Source organism: Heloderma suspectum, chromosome 3 (genome assembly GCF_057233095.1).
Source record: "Heloderma suspectum isolate Gila_16-S chromosome 3, 16-S_ref, whole genome shotgun sequence".
In the NCBI taxonomy this organism is placed as follows: domain Eukaryota; kingdom Metazoa; phylum Chordata; class Lepidosauria; order Squamata; family Helodermatidae; genus Heloderma; species Heloderma suspectum.
Window position 1 is genome coordinate 131,275,577 of NC_139460.1, and position 8,108 is coordinate 131,283,684.

Consider the following 8,108-nt stretch of genomic DNA (forward strand, 5'->3'; position numbering starts at 1 on the left):
TGAGTCAGGAAGTCTAAAGGGGCATGTGCTTGGGTTTGTTTGTACGTGGGTAGAAGCCTCAACATGGCCAGGAAACCTGCTTTATCAGAGTTCCCGATCACACAAAAGGTTCTACTTGCATTAAACTAAATGTAAGCAGAAGTCCCATGCAGTACTCCCAGCTTAAAACAGGAAGGTCAGAGACCTAGAAGGTGGGGCCAGCATCTGCAAGGATTAGGGAGTGGGGCCTTATCCTTACTGCCATGTATGTCTTCTGTCTTTAAAAGCATTTAGATGTATCTGTGGTTCCTCTACCCTCACTTTGTCCCTGATCCTTAAGAAGCCTATTCATTGGAATGCATTGAGCGTATAAAATACCACACTGTAACAGAGTTCTATTTTTGATCACCACATTAAGGACTTGCCACTTTGAGTCAAGTAAGGGAAACAAATTAAAAATAATGTTATTGTGAAATACTGGATGGAAAATAACCCATGACATTACTAGATATACAATTAACACATTTATCTGCCATGGACATTCACCCAAGTTACAACTCTCTACACCAATTATTGTTTCTGTCCTGTTGTGTGATGTAGCAGCAGTGGGGTCCTGGGAATCATAATCAGGTATTTCTGCATAGTCAATGGGAGTACTGCTGTTATAGTCCAGTACAATTGCTTCCCTCTTTGTCTTTGTCTTTTTAATTGCACCACATGGATAATCTTCTGTTAAAACATTGGCAGCATTTTAACTGATTGATTGATTAATGAATTGGCACAACCACAGCAACTTGTGTTCAGGAAAGAAAAAGTAATCCTTTACGAATATGCTTTTGTAATGTATACAGGCACATGGCTAGATCATTTTGAAAATGTAGTTACTGGGTTTGATCCAGATTTAAGGCTTCTCTACACAAGGGTAAAATACTGTACCCTTACCAGGGCTTCTGCTTCCGGATTCTTTGCGGGATTAAGATCAGCTCCTTTACATGAGCTGACACGGACAGTTTTTCAAGGATTTTCTTTCTTGGCAAGTTCTATATGTTTCATTATACAACTACTAGATGGTGCTGCAGTACAGTGGAATAGCGCATTTTCATGAGGCATCTATGCTGGGAAATAGCAGGACAGAGAGAAATACTAGACTTTCCTCATTATGAAAAAGCCCACAATAATGGTTACAAAGAGTGGGGGAGGCCCTGGAGGATGACAACATCATGTGAAAGACCCACAAACTTCTGTGAATAACCAACCTCGATTGCAGAAGCCCCATGTGGAGAAGCCCTTAGTCATATTTACGGGAAAAGGTTGGAGGGCACCACTGGATGTGGCATGGGAAGCTGCAGGGGAGACTGGCGATAAACAGCTCCCCCTTTTGTGAATGGGCTCCCTTTTTGGAAGGGTTACTCTGGATCAGCCTTTAACTTGTAACAAGTCTCCTCAACTGATCACAAGGTTCCACACCTGTAGCAATGCAGGATGCTCCATCTTCCCCCAGGGTATACCCATCAGCGCAAGACCATATGGCACTATCATCTTCATGTCTGCAGAAGTGCGAACAGCCACCATTGTCCACCTGGCAAGATTTTTGTATGGCTGCATAAAAGACAAATTCATATGAACATTCAAAGGAAATAAATCCATCACCTGAAGAAAGAGATAAAATTGTAAACAAGGGGCAGATCTTTTTTCCTCTTGCTTGTCAACCCGTCAGTTTTATATGTGAACAGAACATGAATGGTAAATATGGCAGCTTCTGTCACAAGGAACTGCCCTAGGTGACCCTGTAGATGTTTTTCCTCCCTTGAAATAATCTCTTTGTAGAAAAAAATCACATATGAAGCCATCCACTTTTCATTATCATCAGACCCACACACAAAAACACAGAGAAGGAGGAGGAGAAATGACCATGTCATGTATACATTCCTAGAGTATGATCAACAGAAAAAGTACTATCTGGACCATGTGCAATTTCTTAGTTAAATCTTCTTTTAAAAAACAATAAGGACTATACTCTTAAAAACAGGTCTATACCTATATCAAATACATTTGAAAAGTGAGAGTTGTGGACATGTATTCCTTTTTAAAACATCCACTATGATGACAGGTAGCAAACAAGAATGTCTTCATATCAAATGATTTTACTTTGATGCAAATAGGAGTATTTTAGGCTTTTAATGTCTGGTCTCTTAACAAATAAGTCTCTTAAAAGACTCTAGTAATTGTTTAGTGATGACACCTCTTTCTTTTCTGATTTATTTTTCACTCTCGAATATTTACACTGAAGTAAGCTAAATCTGTGAAAAAGACAAAATCCTACCTTTGTGGGACACACAAGCTCAGTTTTCAACTATATCTTAATGAAAGATCTTGAGAAAGGAAATTGGCTTATTACTCTCCAAGGTACAGATTAATAAAAAACAGTTAATGCACCCATGCCATGTCCCTTTTTTTTGGGGGGGGGAGAATCAGCATAAAGTCACCATAATACCATAATAGACAAAACACCATACCTGTCAGCTCTGCCTCATGAAATACACATACAAACAAGAGAAACCATGTTTTCCAGTTGTGAGTTCTTATTTTTGTTCCCTTGGAATTGTTAGATGCCTTTTTGCCTGCGTAGTGGTTGCTTTTTACTGAAGTTACTAAATGTATAAAGTTTAAAGTCCAGGAGTAAAGTTTAAAGTATGAAAATGGAAGGGCAATGACCACACCTAAAGTCAACAACTGGAAATGTCTTCTTTTTTAAAATTGGCTGGTTAAACAATTGCTGTATCAAAGAGGTAAGGTAAAGACAACCAACTCTTTATTCTATAGTGATTTAGGGCACAATCCTATGACTAGATGGCCATAGGATAAGTCAGTTCCCAGGAACTGACCTCAGAGCCTGCTTTCCAAGGTTGGTTCCTGGAGAACCAACCCCCACCCCCTCCTGCGCTGCCTCGTAGGCCATGAGGATCAGCCCCACGCTCCGTGTTCATAAGAGTGTTACAAAAATTGTGTTCTTTTCCCTGGTAGACTTTCCAATTTGTTTACCAAGAATGAGAGGAGGCAGAGATCTGGTCCAACATGATTTTATTCTGCAGAATAAGGCAACCCTTGGGGCTAACGCTCCAACAAAGGTTACAATCAAGTGATGTGATCCAAAAGTTTATATAGGCAAGACCTTTGGGGGCTGTCTTACGCTTGCGCTGTACTAATCTCTTTGTCTAGCTGAGAGGGAAACAGAAGACAGGCAGCACCTTTGACATATCCAGGCATGCGCAGAGAGGTAGCCTTGTACTCTAGTAAACACATTCTTGGCATTCCTGAGTCTCTGATAAGGCGCTGTGTCTTTGTTTAGCATGGCAGTCTCACACTGAGGTAAAATAGACATAACCTAGCTTATAAAATCATGTGATAACAGACATACTACAACTGAAATTTCTATAACAAGAGCAGTGCAGAGTGGGGAAAATGGGGAGTTCCCAGGGCAAGGCCGCGACAGGGAGGTCAGAAATTCCACTACGACACATCCTATGTGTTGTCCAGCCACTGCTTCCCACCCCTAGACAGCCGAAGTCAGCTGTCTAGCCATGAAAGCAGGGTGAGGGGAGTGAGGAGATCCGCTCCTCACCACTCCTCCCACCCTGCACTGGATAGGTGGTCCACATAGGATCGCTCCCTTTGTTGGTGAAAACAACTCATCTTCTCTTTTGGAAAGTGATTCTGATCTTCATTATGAACACTACACAGGCTCATTAGACAAAAGTTTGGCCAACCAACTTGCCCAAACTCCCATTATTCCCTCACACAAGTCCTCTATCTCTGAGGATATGACAACATCAGAGAATTCCCCCAACTTCCTTCCCCACAACGATTAATTTTATTTATCTATTTGCAACATTTATATACTGTCAACATCTAGACAGATTCCAGAGTGGTGAACAATAAAAGATAGAAGAATAAAACTCCACATTTAATTTAAAACAAAACAAAACAGAATACTGATAAAAGCTGCGGCTGGTCAGTAAGGAGGGCTTCCTGAAATAAAGATGTTTTCTGGAGGCACTGGAAACAGTCCAGTGTTGGCGTCTGCCTGATCTCAAGAGACAGGGAGTTCCATGGAAAGGGGACACCACACTGAAGACTGTTCTCCGGGTGGACTCCAGTCGGGCCATAGGTCTGTGTGGAACCACCAGGAGCATGGTTTCTGATCACCTCAGTGTCTGGGCTGTTTGATAAGGGTGGAAGCACCCTCTCAGATATTCTGGGCCCAAGTTGTTTAGGGCTTTATGCTCCAGTACCAAAACCTTAAATGTGGTCTGGTAGCAAATAGGCAGGCAGGGGTGTTTCATCAGCAAATGAGCTGCATGCTGAAAAGGGGCAAATCCTGACAACAGCTGAGCTGCTGTATTCTGCACTAGCTCCAGCTTCTGGAGCAGCCTTAAAGGCAACCCCACATAGAATGTGTTGCAGCAATCTAGTCTCGAGGCTGTAAGTGCCTGTACCACTGTAGTAAAGATATCTCTGTCCAGGAGAGGCTGTAGCTGGTGAACCAGGTGAAGCTGATAAAAGGCACTCTGACCCACTGCAGCTCCTTGGGTCTCCAGCAACAGTGATGGATCTAGGAGTACTCCAGGCTATGAGCCTGATCTTTCAGAGGGAGCGCAACCCCATTCAGAACAGGCAATGAGCCTATCTCACACCCAGGGCTTCCATCTTGTCAGGATTCAGCTTCAGTTTATTGGTCCCCATCCAGTCCATTACTGAGTTTAGGCACTGATTCAGGATTTGCACAGCTGATTCAGATGTCACAGGGAGCTGCATACTGATGGCTCCAAATCCCCTAATGACTGCTCCCAGCAGTTGAACAACACTGGGGACAAGATGATACCCTGCAGAACCCCAAAGCTCAATTGCCAAGGCGCCAAGGGATGGTCACCCAGTGTTACTGTCTGAAATTGGCCCTGCAGATAAGACTGGATCCACAGTAACACAGCATGTCCAATGCCCAGCTCACGGAATTGATCCAGGAGTATACCGTGGTTGATGGTATCAAAAGCTTATGAGAGATTCAGCAGAATTAGCAGGGTTGCACTTCCCCTGTCCCTCTTTTAATCAAGGTCATCCATCAGGGGAACCAAAGGTAATTCAGTCCCATAATCAGGTCAAAACCCAGTCTGGAATGGGTCTACATAATCAGTATCCTCTAAGAGTACCTCCAGTTGCTCTGCCACAACCCTCTCAAGTACCTTTCCTAAGAAAGGGGTATTTGCGACTCGGCGGTAGTTATCTAGTGGGCCTCTTCAGGAGTGGTTGTACTACTGCCTCCTAATGGGCAGGAGGGACCACCCCTTCTCACAGGGAAGCATGTACCACTTACGAGACCCACCAGTCATACCCCCTTGGCTAGTTTGTATTAGCCAAGGAAGGGCAAGGATCGAGAGGGCATGTGGTCAGTCACATTGCTGCAAGCACCTTGTCTACATCATCAGGCTGCAGCAATTGAAACTGATCCCACAGAATTTGGGCAAATGGCAGCATCAGACACCTCAACTGGAGTTGTGCTAATAACAGTGTCAAGTTTATTGCAGAGACAAGTGATTTTGTCCTCAATGTGTGATGCAAAAAGGTCACAGCGGGTCCTCGATGGAACCAGGGCCCCATTTGCTGGGGAGAGTGTTAACGGCCCCTGAACCACCCAAAAGAATTTTGTTGGACAGCTACTTGAGGACACGATGGAGGCGGCAGAATAAGCCTTCTTTGCTGCCTGAACCTTGTGCAATAGCCACAGTTATGTGCTCTAGAGCACGCTTGGTTGTCCACTTTGAGTCTTACGCCATTTGTACTCTAGCTGATGTCCAAAAAATTTCAATGCTTGTGAGAACTTGCCTCCTTTCTAAAAATGCCTTCTAGTATTAAAAATTGAATAGAATATCTGCCATACTGTGAAAGCAGGTGTGAACATGTGCCAGTAGCTATCTTTAAGATGGGCTGAATCTAGGGTTTTATTCTTTGTAACCAAGGAGCCCATCTGGCTACAGCCATCATAAATTAAGGGGCTAAAGAACCTTACCATTTTTTGAGCTCACTTACTTTTTTTATTTAATGCCATTTAAACTCCAATTTCCTTAAAACCAGTCTAATAGTATTATAACTGTGTGCCTTGAGATTTACCCTACTTGTGCTACTGCTTGTCTTATGCTACCATATGACATGAGCTACACTATCCCTAAATGTGGGATGTTTTCTTAAAAGTATTTTGGATTCCTCATAATTATTGGGGTTGCTTTTGTTTATGTTTATTTTATGAGAGGTGGCCTACTAACCTCAGAGCTGCTAGGTGGTGGCAACCGTTAAAGTTTCTTTTAGAAATGTCTTGGAGTCTCTGCCCTCCCTGTATTGTCCTGAGCCTGGTATTGTCACATATATGAAGAAAAAGGGTGTGTCATTGGAAGCTGGTGGCTCTGATTTCAGTGGGGTGTATCTCCAAATAGGTTCAGCTATTTGCATAGCTCCTTTAGAGTTCTGGCTGGTTCTGACTGAAACCCAGAATGGATTCAGAGCCCCACTGAAATCAGAGCCACCAGCCACCACTGGGAATCTCTATAAGGATGCGTGATTAGTTGTTATGGAATGTTGACAGACACAGGCCACAGACATGCACACAGCTTATCTGGAGGGCTGTTTTACAGATCTTTATCAGGCCAGGAAGAACACAGTCATCCCCGACCTGATAACCTCCACATCTTTTGCACTCGAACTCCCATCAGCTTCAGCCACCATGGCCAATTGTCAGGGATGGTGGAAGTCATAGTCTAAAACATCTGGCGTGCTCTAGGTTGGGGAAAGCTAGCCTATTATTTCCTTCCAGTAGCCATAGCACATTTGGCTGGCCGTTGTGGTTTGAATCACATGGTTGTTGTTTTTTTAAGACATAAAAATGTGTGACAACTTAAGGTCAGCACAACCACAGAGTGTACTGGGTAATGTTTACCACCCCCTTAATTTACACATAATTTATCTTGCATTAGCATGGAGCCTATTAATGTAATGGTTGTATTTAGCTCTTCCTTTCCGTTAGCTCAGGTGACACACCTGCCTGATAATGTTATCATGCTGTCACTGCACTGGACCACCATTGAAAGCATAAAACACTTTGCTCTGTAGTGGCCAAAATGCATTTAGAATGGTTCACAGATGAACTGGTCCCAGACCTTCCCCATCACACTGAGCTTTTCTACACAAGGCATTTATTGTGCGCTCATTGTTCCCTTACTCATGGTAGTTTATGGGTTCTTTAGACGTTGTCATGCTCCTCCAGTTTCATTTCTATGTCTAATCAGCACTTTCAGAAAGTCTTTTTTTGGAACAGGAAAATATGATATTTAATTGTGAAAGCAAAAGAAAATGTGACTTCCTCTTGTGTATTTGTGCTATTACGCTATACCACAGTGCCACCTAGAAGTTATGTAGTGGAAAAGCAGAAAAGGAAATGATTCTCGTGTAGTGCTCAGCTCTCAGTTCTGCAACGAAACCGAAAGTAGATGAAATGAATTATCACGTGATTAACAGCCCCGGGTGGAAAAGCTTAGTGTCTATCAGCACAGCATCTTTGGTAATGTACACACCAATGGATATGGCAGCTAACGGAGCAACTTTGCTGTGCAATGGAATGCTGAGCAACTTTTTGAGCAATACAGGTGTTGGAACATCTGACTCAGCAGAAAGCTCCTACTATTTCTTTAATATTGTGCTACGTAGGCTTAGCCAAAATGGGGGTGTGGAGAGCTGTACTCCTTTAGAATAACTAGAGATGTGCACAAATGGCCTCTCAAAATTCTCCAGCTTATTTGTGGGCAGAGAAATGCAGGGGTGGGGGAACATAATTTCACTGAATTTCTCCTAGGGGAGGAGAAATTCTTCAACAATTTCTCACAGATAGAGCTCACTATTGGCAGGGGTTGTAGCACAGGTTCTTCCTTTTTCCCAAAGGGTTTTTGGTTTATTGCAACTGTGTTGAGGCTTCCACTTTTTTGAGGCAGAATTTTGAATTTCTTTTGCTGGTATTTTTGAGCTTACCGAGGTGGCTGAGGGTGCTGTGGGTGTTTTCTCTCTCTATTACACATCTTTCCATTGCT